Source organism: Globicephala melas, chromosome 9 (assembly GCF_963455315.2).
Source record: "Globicephala melas chromosome 9, mGloMel1.2, whole genome shotgun sequence".
NCBI classification, from domain to species: Eukaryota; Metazoa; Chordata; class Mammalia; order Artiodactyla; family Delphinidae; genus Globicephala; species Globicephala melas.
Window position 1 is genome coordinate 44908259 of NC_083322.1, and position 14403 is coordinate 44922661.

The following is a 14403-nucleotide window of genomic DNA, read 5'->3' on the forward strand; positions in this document are numbered from 1 at the left end:
TTAAAACTATAAAATTTTATATTAATGTTCTAGAATCTTTTTCATTTGGACTGCGAGCAGGGAATTTTCTTTTCTTTTTATCACTCAATTCCAGCCCTACGAGCATGAAAGGCACAAATCAGGTAATCAACAAATGTTTGCTTCATGAATACATAACCAAATAGACTAATAAGTGCTGCATTCTGAACCCAGATCAGTGCATCAGGGCATAGTGGTTCTCTGACTTTCCACTAATAGTGCCTTGGTTGGAATGCTTCCTCCAGTCTAGGTTGAAGGGAAAGGGTGTATTTCATTACAGTTCTTGAATTGTACTGTGAGCCACTCCATTACAAACACCTTAAATTGTACCTTCCTTCTTTCAAAGGTGAAGTCTATGTTACTTTCAGAATTTCTGTCTTAGCAAATACTTTTTCTCCCTGAGAATGTACTCCCTTCTTTTTGATAATAAAAAATTATGCAGTTTTCCATGTTTCCCTTTTTGCTTTGGTTTCTAGGAAGCTCAGAATATACATATTCCTATTCAAATGAACTTCCTCTTTATATTCCTTTGAATCTTAACTTTTAAAAATTACTTTTCCTTTAAGATATTCCATATGCTTCTGGGAGACAGAATATCAACATATATGTATTTGGAGCCACACCTTTTATAAATTTAAAAGCAGGTGTCTAATTTATCAAGGCATTGTTCTAGACCTTTGGTAGTAAGTATCATCCTTACTTTACTCTGCAAGCTTTTAAAAGCACCACATGGTGCTTCTTTAACAGGCAAGGAAGACTTTATTCAAGGCATAAATGTGCATGTTTCAACCAAATTGAAAACCAGTGATGTGGACTTACTTAAACAATAGGAAAGGGCTTCCCTGGTGGCGCAGTGGTTGAGAGTCCGCCTGCCGATGCAGGGGACACGGGTTCGTGCCCCTGTCTGGGAAGATCCCACATGCCGCGGAGCGGCTGGGCCTGTGAGCCATGGCCGCTGAGCCTGCGCATCCGGAGCCTGTGCTCTGCAGCAGGAGAGGCCACAACAGTGAGAGGCCCGCGTACTGCAAAAAAAAAACCAATAGGAAAGTTGTTTGGAATATGTTATTCAGGGTATAAACAACACCTGTATCGTGCAGGTAAGAGACCTAGCTCCCTCTACCACCCAATAGTTTGGATTGGGTTTTTTCTACTGGTTGAGAAGCTGAAGCTCCAAACTCCACGTGGCCAATTGAGCAGCCAAATCTACCATCTGGTCCCCAATGTGTTTGTGACCAGCGTTTGGGCCTCTTCAATAATAATTTCAATATTGACAATGGAGCAAAGTGATGAAGAACAGAGAGTCTGGTTTTGCAAAATTCAGACTTTTCCTCCTTTAGAATGTCCTTGGGCAAGTCACTTAAGTGTTGATCACAGGGCAAGCCCTCAATGGATGATTGTTGTTGGTCTCCTCGCCGTCCTTTCTGGGCTAAAACCTTTAGTGTTAGGCTCGTTTTCTTCAGAAAATTTCCTGGTCCCCCTATACTGGGTTAGCTGTTCCTACCAGGTGCTCCCCTGATCTTTTATACTCACATGGAGTTAGTCATCTCTGCTTGCTTAATCACCTCTCTCCACAGCCAGACTAGAAGCCTTGGAAAGGCGGGGACTGTGTCTGTCTACCTTGTTCACCATCATATCGCCAACAGGTGGCACAATGCCAGGTGCATAGTAGGTGTTGGATAAATCTGATGAATAAATGAATGAATGGATGGATAAATGAGTGAGTGAATGAAAGATCTTAGAATTCTTCTGATGCAGTCTCTTTATTTTCCAGAAGTACCTTAAATTTGGGCTATAGGAAGGTAATTTCCAGCAAGCTCCTAATCCATGACAATTGCAAAACTTTTAATTCCTACCCAAGCACACCTGAGTCACTAATTACTGAGTCAGCACAACTCATGTGCTCAAATGGGGTCCATTTGAGCCTTGCAATGACCTTGGCCTCTTTCTTAGGTGTTGGCCTCTCCAGGGTCAAGACCCAAATAAACCAAACTTGTTCCGGTAAAGGTGGGACTAGCTTCTGGTGGTTATCTCAACTAAACCATCCCTAGGGTTGGAACCCTCTCTATATCCATCCTTCCAATTGACATATATATACATTGATACTATGTATAAAATACATAACTTATGAGAACCTACTGTATAGCACAGGGAACGCTACTCAATGCTCTGTGGTGACCTAAATGGGAAGGAAATCCAAAAAAGAGGGGATATACGTAGAGCTGATTCACCTTGCTGTACAGTAGAAACTAACACAACACTGTAAAGCAACTATAGTCCAATAAAAATTTAAAAACAAAACCCCTTCAGAGGCCAGCAAGAAAAAGGAAGAGGAAGGACTTCCGGGAAGATGGCGGAAGAGTAAGACGCGGAGATCACCTTCCTCCCCACAGATACACCAGAAATACATCTACGCGTGGAACAACTCCTACGGTGCACATACTGAACGCTGGCAGAAGACCTCAGACCTCCCAAAAGGCAAGGAACCCCCCCACGTACCTGGTTAGGGCAAAAGAAAAAAATAGAGACAAAAGGATAGGGACGGGTCCTGCACCAGCGGGAGAGAGCTGTGAAGGAGGAAAAGTGTCCACACGCTAGGAAGCCCCTTCGCGGGCGGAGACTTCGGGTGGCGGAGTGGGGGAGCTTGGGAGCCGCGGAGGAGAGCACAGCAACAGGGGTGCGGAGGGCAAAGCGGAGAGATTCCAGCGCAGAGGATCGGGCCGACCGGCACTCACCAGCCGAGAGGCTTGTCTGCTCACCCGCCGGGGTGGGCGGGGCTGGGAGCTGAGGCTCCGGCTTCTGTCGGAGCGCCGGGAGAGGCCTGGCGTTGGCGGCGTGAACACAGCCTGCCGGGCGTTAGTGCACCGCGGCTAGCCGGGAGGGAGTCCGGGGAAAAGTCTGGACCTGCCGAAGAGGCAAGAGACTTTTTCTTCCCTCTTTGTTTCCTGGTGCACGAGGAGAGGGGATTAAGAACGCTGCTTAAGAGAGCTCCAGAGACGGGCGCGAGCCGTGGCTAAAAGTGCGGAGCCCAGAGACAGACATGAGACGCTAAGGCCGCTGCTGCCGCCACCAAGAAGGCTGTGTGCGAACACAGGGACAACTTCCCCGGGAGAACGTACGGCGCGCCTCAGGCTGGTGCAACGTCACGCCGGCGTCTGCCGCTGCAGGCTCGCCCCGCCCTACGTGACCCTCCCTACCCTCGGCCTGAGCGAGCCAGAGCCTCCGAATCAGCGGCTCCTTTAACCCCGTCCTGTCTGAGCAAAGAACAGACGCCCTCTGGCGACCTACACGCACAGGCGGGGCCAAATCCAAAGCTGAGCCCCTGGGAGCTGTGAGAACAAAGAAGAGAAAGGGAAATCTCTCCTAGCAGCCTCAGAAGCAGCGGATTAAAGCTCCACAATCAACTTGATGTACCCTGCATCTGTGGAATACATGAATAGACAACGAATCATCCATCCCAAATTAAGGAGCCCTGTGGATGAAAGGCTCTTGGTGCTGCAGCCAGGAGTCAGTGCTGTGCCTCTGAGGTGGGAGAGCCAACTTCAGGACACTGGTCCACAAGAGGCCTCCCACCTGCACATAATATCAAACAGCGAAAATCTCCCAGAGATCTCCATCTCAACGCCAGCACCCAGCTTCACTCAACGACCAGCAAGCTACAGTGCTGGACATCCTATGCCAAACAACTAGCAAGACAGGAACACAACCCCACCCATTAGCAGAGAGGCTGCCCAAAATCATAATAAGTCTACAGACACCCCAAAACACACCACCAGACGTGGACCTGCCCACCAGAAAGACAAGATCCAGCCTCATCCACCAGAACACAGGCACTAGTACCCTCCACCAGGAAGCCTACACAACCCACTGAACCAACCTTAGCCACTGGGGACAGACACAAAAAACAACAGGAACTACGAACCTTCAGCCTGCAAAAAGGAGACCCCAAACACAGTAAGATAAGCAAAATGAAAAGACAGAAAAACACACAGCAGATGAAGGAGCAAGATAAAAACCCACCAGACCTAACAAATGAAGAGGAAATAGGCAGTCTACCTGAAAAAGAATTCAGAATAATGATAGTAAAGATGATCCAAAATCTTGGAAATAGAATAGACAAAATGCAAGAATCAGTTAACAAGGACCTAGAAGAACTAAAGATGAAACAAACAACGATGAACAACACAATAAATGAAATGAAAAATACTCTAGATGGGATCAATAGCAGAATAACTGAGACAGAAGAACGGATAAGTGACCTGGAAGATAAAATAGTGGAAATAACTACTGCAGAGCAGAATAAAGAAAAAAGAATGAAAAGAACTGAGGACAGTCTCAGAGACCTCTGGGACAACATTAAACGCACCAACATTCGAATTATAGGGGTTCCAGAAGAAGAAGAGAAAAAGAAAGGGACTGAGAAAATATTTGAAGAGATTATAGTTGAAAACTTCCCTAATATGGGAAAGGAAATAGTTAAGTCCAGGAAGCACAGAGAGTCCCATACAGGATAAATCCAAGGAGAAATACGCCAAGACACATATTAATCAAACTGTCAAAAATTAAATACAAAGAAAACATATTAAAAGCAGCAAGGGAAAAACAACAAATAACACACAAGGGAATCCCCATAAGGTTAACAGCTGATCTTTCAGCAGAAACTCTGCAAGCCAGAAGGGAGTGGCAGGACATATTGAAAGTGTTGAAGGAGAAAAACCTGCAACCAAGATTACTCTACCCAGCAAGGATCTCATTCAGATTTGATGGAGAAATTAAAACCTTTACAGACAAGCAAAAGCTGAGAGAGTTCAGCACCACCAAACCAGCTCTACAACAATGCTAAAGGAACTTCTCTAGGCAAGAAACACAAAAGAAGGAAAAAACCTACAATAACGAACCCAAAACAATTAAGAAAATGGGAATGGGAACACACATATCGATAATTACCTTAAATGTAAATGGACTAAATGCTCCCACCAAAAGACACAGATTGGCTGAATGGATACAAAAACAAGACCCATATATATGCTGTCTACAAGACACCCACTTCAGACCTAGAGACACATACAGACTGAAAGTAAGGGGATGGAAAAAGGTATTTCATGCAAATGGAAACCAAAAGAAAGCTGGAGTAGCAATTCTCATATCAGACAAAATAGACTTTAAAACAAAGACTATTAGAAGAGACAAAGAAGGACACTACATAATGATCAAGGGATCGATCCAAGAAGAAGATATAACAATTGTAAATATTTATGCACCCAACATAGGAGCACCTCAATACATAAGGCAAATACTGACAGCCATAAAAGGGGAAATCGACAGTAACACATTCATAGTAGGGGACTTTAACACCCCACTTTCACCAATGACAGATCATCCAAAATGAAAATAAATAAGGAAACACAAGCTTTAAATGATACATTAAACGAGATGGACTTAATTGATATTTATAGGACATTCCATCCAATAACAACAGAATACACATTTTTCTCAAGTGCTCATGGAACATTCTCCAGGATAGATCATATCTTGGGTCACAAATCAAGCCTTGGTAAATTTAAGAAAATTGAAATTGTATCAAGTATCTTTTCCGACCACAACGCTATGAGACTAGATATCAATTACAGGAAAAGATCTGTAAAAAATACAAACACATGGAGGCTAAACAATACACTACTTAATAACGAAGTGATCACTGAAGAAATCAAAGAGGAAATCAAAAAATACCTAGAAATAAATGACAATGGAGACACGACGACTCAAAATCTATGGGATGCAGCAAAAGCAGTTCTAAGAGGGAAGTTTATAGCAATACAATCCTACCTTAAGAAACAGGAAACATCTCGAATAAACAACCTAACCTTGCACCTAAAGCAATTAGAGAAAGAAGAACAAAAAAACCCCAAAGTTAGCAGAAGGAAAGAAATCATAAAAATCAGATCAGAAATAAATGAAAAAGAAATGAAGGAAACGATAGCAAAGATCAATAAAACTAAAAGCTGGTTCTTTGAAAGGATAAACAAAATTGATAAACCATTAGCCAGACTCATCAAGAAAAAAAGGGAAAAGACTCAAATCAATAGAATTAGAAATGAAAAAGGAGAAGTAACAACTGACACTGCAGAAATACAAAAGATCATGAGAGATTGCTACAAGCAACTCTATGCCAATAAAATGGACAACCTGGAAGAAATGGACAAATTCTTAGAAAGGCACAACCTGCCAAAACTGAATCAGGAAGAAATAGAAAATATGAACAGACCAATCACAAGCACTGAAATTGAAACTGTGATTAAAAATCTTCCAACAAGCAAAAGCCCAGGACCAGATAGCTTCACAGGCGAATTCTATCAAACATTTAGAGAAGAGCTATCACCTATCCTTCTCAAACTCTTCCAAAATATAGCAGAGGGAGGAACACTCCCCAACTCATTCTACGAGGCCACCATCACCCTGATACCAAAACCAGACAAGGATGTCACAAAGAAAGAAAACTACAGGCCAATATCACTGATGAACATAGATGCAAAAATCCTCAACAAAATGCTAGCAAACCGAATCCAACAGCACATTAAACGGATCATACACCATGATCAAGTGGGGTTTATTCCAGGAATGCAAGGATTCTTCAATATACACAAATCAATCAACGTGATACACCATATTAACAAATTGAAGGAGAAAAACCATATGATCATCTCAATAGATGCAGAGAAAGCTTTTGACAAAATTCAACACCCATTTATGATAAAAACCCTGCAGAAAGTAGGCATAGAGGGAACTTCCTCAACATAATAAAGGCCATATATGACAAACCCACAGCCAACATCGTCCTCAATGGTGAAAAACTGAAAGCATTTCCACTAAGATCAGGAACAAGACAAGGTTGCCCACTCTCACCACTCTTATTCAACATAGTTTTGGAAGTTTTAGCCACAGCAATCAGAGAAGAAAAGGAAATAAAAGGAATCCAAATCGGAAAAGAAGAAGTAAAGCTGTCACTCTTTGCAGATGACATGATACTATACATAGAGAATCCTAAAGATGCTACCAGAAAACTACTAGAGCTAATCAATGAATTTGGTAAAGTAGCAGGATACAAAATTAATGCACAGAAATCTCTGGCATTCCTATACACTAAGGACGAAAAATCTGAAAGTGAAATCAAGAAAACACTCCCATTTACCATTGCAACAAAAAGAATAAAATATCTAGGAATAAACCTACCTAAGGAGACAAAAGACCTGTATGCAGAAAATTATAAGACACTGATGAAAGAAATTAAAGATGATACAAATAGATGGAGAGATATACCATGTTCTTGGATTGGAAGAATGAACATTGTGAAAAAAGACTCTACTACCCAAAGCAATCTACAGATTCAATGCAATCCCTATCAAACTACCACTGGCATTTTTCACAGAACTAGAACAAAAAATTTCACAATTTGTATGGAAACACAAAAGACCCCGAATAGCAAAAGCAATCTTGAGAACGGAAAACGGAGCTGGAGGAATCAGGCTTCCTGACTTCAGACTATACTACAAAGCTACAGTAATCAAGACAGTATGGTACTGGCACAAAAACAGAAATATAGATCAATGGAACAGGATAGAAAGCCCAGAGATAAACCCACGCACATATGGTCACCTTATCTTTGACAAAGGAGGCAGGAATGTACAGTGGAGAAAGGACAGCCTATTCAATAAGTGGTGCTGGGAAAACTGGACAGGTACATGTAAAAGTATGAGTTTAGATCACTCCCTAACACCATACACAAAAATAAGCTCAAAATGGATTAAAGCCCTAAATATAAGGCCAGAAACTATCAAACTCTTAGAGGAAAACATAGGCAGAACATTCTATGACATAAATCACAGCAAGATCCTTTTTGACCCACCTCCTAGAGAAATGGAAATAAAAACAAAAGTAAACAAATGGGACCTAATGAAACTTAAAAGCTTTTGCGCAGCAAAGGAAACCATAAAGAAGACCAAAAGACAACCCTCAGAATGGGAGAAAATATTTGCAAATGAAGCAACTGACAAAGGATTAATCTCCAAAATTTATAAGCAGCTCATGCAGCTTAATAACAAAAAAACAACCCAATCCAAAAATGGGCAGAGGACCTAAATAGACATTTCTCCAAAGAAGATATACAGAGTGCCAACAAACACATGAAAGAATGCTCAACATCACTAATCATTAGAGAAATGCAAATCAAAACTACAATGAGATATCATCTCACACCAGTCAGAATGGCCATCATCAAAAAATCTAGAAACAATAAATGCTGGAGAGGGTGTGGAGAAAAGGGAACCCTCTTACACTGTTGGTGGGAATGTAAATTGATACAGCCACTGTGGAGAACAGTATGGAGGTTCCTTAAAAAACTACAAATAGAACTACCATATGACCCAGCAATCCCACTACTGGGCATATACCCTGAGAAAACCATAATTCAAAAAGAGTCATGTACCAAAATGTTCATTGCAGCTCTATTTACAATAGCCCAGAGATGGAAACAACCTAAGTGTCCATCGTCGGATGAATGGATAAAGAAGATGTGGCACATATATACAATGGAATATTACTCAGCCATAAAAAGAAACGAAATTGAGCTATTTGTAATGAGGTGGATAGACCTAGAGTCTGTCATACAGAGTGAAGTAAGTCAGAAAGAGAGAGACAAATACCGTATGCTAACACATATATATGGAATTTAAGAAAAAAAAATGTCATGAAAAACCTAGGGGTGAAACAGGAATAAAGACACAGACTTACTAGAGAATGGACTTGAGGCTATGGGGAGGGGGAAGGGTAAACGGTGACAAAGCGAGAGAGAGGCATGGACATATATACACTACCAAACGTAAGGTAGATAGCTAGTGGGAAGCAGCCACATAGCACAGGGAGATCAGCTCGGTGCTTTGTGACCGCCTGGAGGGGTGGGATAGGGAGGGTAGGAGGGAGGGAGACACAAGCGGGAAGAGATATGGGAACATATGTATATATATATAACTGATTCATTTTGTTGTGAAGCTGAAACTAACATACCATTGTAAAGCAATTATACTCCGATAAAGATGTTAAAATGAAAAAAAAAAGAAAAAGGAAGAGAACTGCCCACATGATTTTCAGAAATGTCAACCTGAGAGGCATACCTGCCAGATATTAATCACGGCTGGGAAACTCATGGCCTGGCCACTAATTTGGTGGATCAGGTCTACCTGCCTTGGTCCTTGGGATTCCTCTTCCTAACTAGAGTCCATGGCTACTAACTTGATCATACAGCCAAGTCTCCCAACCCTACCTCAATGCTGGGGCTGCTGCCTCTCCTACTGCTGAAGGTCTCCCTCCCCAGCACTCCTCAGAGGGCACAGAGGAAACAGAATCAACAGGATCAGCGGGCTCCATGAGACCTCTTATCTACTCTCTTGCTCAGACCAAAAGCACATTTTCATTAACTCTTCCAGGGGTTAATGAACTCTTCCCTGGCCTTCCTGGGTGACTGAATCCCAGGCTGAAGTAAGAGTCAATTCTCTCTGGTCCCTGGATCAATATACCTACCTAATAACACGCACATATTTTAGTATGTGTACTATAATTATACTATGTTTAAATTTTATTTATTTTTGGCTGCGTTTTGGGTCTCCGTTGCTGCACACGGGCTTGTCTCTGGTTGTGGCGAGCGGGGGCTACTCTTTGTTGTGGTGCACAGGCTTCTCATTGTGGTGGCTTCTCTTGTTGCGGAGCAAGGGCTCTAGGTGCGGGGGCTTCAGTAGTTGTGGCACATGGGCTCAGTAGTTGTGGCTCACAGGCTCTAGAGCGCAGGCTCAGTAGTTGTGGCACACGGGCTTAGTTGCTCCGCGGCATGTGGGATCTTCCCAGACCAAGGATCGAACCGGTGTCCCCTGCATTGGCAGGCGGATTCTTAACCACTGTGCCACCAGGGAAGTCCCTATACTTATACTTTTAATTTTTGTTATATTTTAATATCTTTAATAATTTAATAGTGTAATTATACATATGTGTACTTGTCTTCCATCTTAGACTATGAGCTTCTCGAGTGCAGGGAGTAGATCTGGTTCATCCCACTGGCTAGCACAGTGCCTGCTTCCTAGCAGACAGTAAATGGGGGCTGAACTGTTCTGATTTCATAAGAAAGAACAAAACTATAAATTTTCAAAGGTGGTTTGTTCATTGTTAAGGCCCAAACGAATGTGTAACATCAGAAGTATAGTTTTAACAGAACAGTAAGATTATCTAATTGTTGTATTTCATGTAGGTCCCCCCGACCAGGCCCCCCAAAATACCTTCGTACAATTATTTTATAATTAAAATAATTAAAAGAAAACTTTTATATTTTCTTATGTAATGTTACGCCATTCAGGAAGGCATGTCAAAACCCGCATCACCTTTGGTAGGATTCCAGCAGATAACCCTTCGCAATTCTAATCAACGTCCCCATCGTCTTCATCTAAAAAACAAAACAAAACAAAACAAAACAAACAACAAAAACGAGGTGAAAAGTTAAAGTAGAATAATATTGCTGTGTACACAGTTTTTTTTCCTCCCTTCCCACTGTTTTTCTCCTGAACGTACGCAATTGGTAATTAAATATATTTCTGCTGGTCTTGTGGCCATATGCCTACAATATGTAAAAATACATTTGCTCTTTTTTTTTCCCCTCCATTCCTTTTGTTCCCAGTGCTGACTGCTGTCAGAGTGAACGGTCCAGATTCCCGTGTGCTGGTATCCATGGGCTCCGTCTTGCCAAGCTGCCAGTCTGGAGCGTCACACCTTGCTGCCTTTAAAGATTGCCCTGCAGAGATAGAGGGAAATGGCAATTTTTACATGATGCAGTCTGGCGACCCAGGAGATTTGAAGTCAGAACTGGTGCCAAGATTTACCCAGGAGAGCAAGCAGAGGCAAAAACAGAGAACCTGGGCCAAAAGGAAAAAAAAAAAAAAAAAAGAAGAGGAAGGCTGGGGGCTGGGGAAACCATATTCAGCTGTCCTGGGGGGGTTTCTCTCAAAAGGCCAGAACTTAAGGCCACTGACTGGGTGATGGCCCTGTTATTAGGAGTGTGTGTGTTCTAAAGAAAGTCAAAGGGAAGAGGTCGGCTTTTTTTGCATGCCCTAAATTGTAGTAGATTGCAGAATGTAAATGAGACAATTATTACACCAACGTTCATCAAGCTGGGCTGGAAAGACTTCAATAGCCTGATGAATATGCATGCAAATTTGTTAATTAAGTTAATTATTCTGCTGAAAATTCATTTGTCTTCCAAGGACATTTTCCCAATGATTTTAACATGCTAGCGCCATTAGTCATGCTCCATGCTATTTAACATTACTTTTTGTCCACTTTCTTTACCCCACCTTTTTTTAAAAAATATTTTAAAGTTTTAAAAACAGTTGATTCGTTCTTTTAATTGACCCCTGCAACACTGCAAGATGCCTAGAGCCAGCTCGGTAGGCATTCTCAGAAGCACGTTTCAATTAAATATTTCCTTGATATATAAAATGTCTGCAAAATGTCACATTGGTGGGGAGGAGAAGGGCTCTATCTGGGATCATTAAAGCTAGAATTTGAATCGTTTTCCATAGTGACTCTAAGAGGTAATCTGTCCCTGCTGTGGGCGATTTTCCCAGCTCTGAGTGTGATTTGATACATGGGTTTACCTTGCTGTGGGAAGTGCGGTGATTCCAACCTCCTGTCCTCGCACTGCAAGGCAAGACCCAGTGAACATGGGTGTTCAAACAGGAACCAGTCCTGTGATACCATCCTGTCACCCATGAGGGCCCAAACCTGTTACCATGGCAACAAAGGGGAATAGTGTGTTTAAAATCACGTTGAAATGGCAACTTGAGATATTTGAAAGAAACAGTCAAGTTTAATTTTGTTAAAAATTAGCCCAAAAAAGATAGTATAGTGTTTTTCTTTCAAAACGGCATGTTAGTTTGCTGGGTAAACCAGGTTTATTTAATCAAGGCCTTCATTGTGGGCCTTAAAATTAGAATCTTTGAGGGTTGGGGTGAGCTTTATTCAACCAGATTCTTGATCTTCAGGCACACAGACACACATGAAGCAGCCTATACAAATCTTCTAAAAATCTATGTACAGAGACTATAGCTCCCCATCTCAACTCAAACATCTGAACATGAGATCTGATAGATGCAAGTGTTCTTAGTGGGATGATAAAACAGAATATTTGAAATCAAGGGTATGCCAGAAAATCGGAGGAATATGGTTGCTCACATACATTAGGCAATCATATTTTAAAAGGAAAGATTAATGTATGCAACGCGCCAGGGCGCTGCCACACGCAGGCTTAAAGGCTTAAAGTCATTTATTTTCTTTACAAAGAAGGTAAATTCACATTCTCTCCACCCTTCAGTCATCCTAAAAGAAACTCTCCAAGGGGCTTCCCTGGTGGCGCAGTGGTTGAGAGTCCGCCTGCCGATGCAGGGGACACGGGTTCGTGCCCCGGTCCGGGAGGATCCCGCATGCCGCGGAGCGGCTGGGCCCGTGAGCCATGGCCGCTGAGCCTGCGCGTCCGGAGCCTGTGCTCCGCAACGGGAGAGGCCACAACAGTGAGAGGCCCGCGTACAGCAAAAGAAAAAAAGAAACTCTCCAATATGGTTCAGGTTACAACCCGTATCTTCACAGTTAGGGTTGACCAGACTTGCTTGGAGCCAGGTTAAAGGAAAGGGGATTAAATAACAAAGACAACAAGATTTAATTGAAAGAGTTAAAGAAAAATTAATTGGCGTGCTATCTCTATCAAGCCATTCGTATATATTTTATACAGTATGAATGGCACTGTGTGTCACATAGATCGTAAACCAATTAAAATGATACCTCTAATTTCTATAATTCCATCTGTTTTAGAAGGTTTAATTAGCGAAGTTACAAAAGCCAAATATATTTGAATATTTTGAAAGCAGGCTGAACAGCAAAAACTGAAAAGTTTCCATAAACATTTAACCACACAGCCACGTACATTTCACGAGAATATACTTCAGATTAAAATATGAATTTTTCTTAATTTTACCAACAATAAACACATGCGAAGAAAATTATGATCATATGTTAGGCTGTGTAAATTAATTCAGTTTTTTTTTTTCTGTTTTTCCTCTAACTTCCAGAATGATTTCTTCTGGTGAAAATCCCATTCCTGTCATTTAATCTCAGTTGTGGGCCCAAAGAAGCAACAGTTAGATAAAACTAACATTATTGAACACTCTCCCTTAAATATTCTTTCCGTAGGCTTATAAGAGAGGTTTGCCATTTTACAAGTGGAAGGGAATCTTTTTCAGAGATATTCAAAAACATTTTTCAGCCTGCCAGTAACCTATTTTCGAGAAATAAAAGTGTAGGGAAGTTATGTCATCTTTAAATATTGAACACAAAATCCAAAGCTACAGTAAAGGACTCAACCCATTTTTCCACTATTAACGGAAAATATGATTTTGAATTTTTTAAATGATGGGTCAACATATAAGACCTTGCTGTATTCTTTGGTTTGGATGCTGTGCTGAGCAGCTGTGCGCTGTTTCGGGCCTCATATGGCCGCGTCACCGATGACTGACAGAGTGACGGGGACAACGTGACGTACAATATTCTCTCTTATCAAAATGTTCGCCTTACCATGATTGTGACTCAGTGGGTGTCCAGCTCTGTCTTTCCTTTCTACTGGATTTCTGACATATAACAAGGTGTAATTAATTTTTTATATGCTTGTCTTTTTCATTAGCAGAAATATGGTGAGCGTAGTTTATTATTCATTTTGTTCCTAGTCCATATACCACCTGAACAAACTACTTTTGCTGCCATTTGTATTGTATACTGTCAACTGGGAAAAATGGCTAATAAAGGGAAAGGGAAATCAAACTTGACTGTGTTAAGAGTATTCGTCATGCCGGAAAACTACCCTTTATTGAGGATCTACTATACGACACGTGTTTTATGTGCATCATCTCTTTAACCCTTGCATCAACCACCCAAGAAAAGTATAGCTCATCTGACAAGTGAATGAAGCAAAATCCAAAGAAATTCAGTCCCTTTTGCTCAAGTAATAAAAAGAGAAAGAAATGAAAAATTCCAATAAGCAAGCAGCAGGAGCAAGATTTGGAAGCAGAAAACATATTCAGATTGTTTGCTTTACCCCAAAGCTTTTAAGTATTCTAGTGTACCTAGCTACCATTACCACTCTTTAAAAGCTCACCTTGGAAGGCCAGAATACATCCAACACCTAACATTTTTATTATGCAGCAGTATTTACTTTAATCACAAAATACTATCTGGACTTCCTATCTTTATTTCATTTAACTGTATTGCATTAAGTTTTACTCTCTTATGGATTTCCTATCTTTAAAA

The 14403-nt window shown here is 41.4% G+C and overlaps 1 long non-coding RNA gene across 1 annotated transcript in view; it reads right to left on the minus strand.

Moving 5' to 3' along the window:
- Window positions 1–904: 904 nt before the first annotated feature.
- LOC132597875 (uncharacterized) overlaps window positions 905–14403 on the minus strand; it is a 36757-nt gene continuing 23258 nt past the window's right edge. The window contains exons 2-3 of the long non-coding RNA XR_009565284.1: window positions 10437–10843; window positions 905–1040 (exon numbers count right to left, since the gene is read on the minus strand). This is a non-coding gene — a long non-coding RNA (uncharacterized lncRNA). The remainder of the gene's footprint in view (window positions 1041–10436; window positions 10844–14403) is intronic.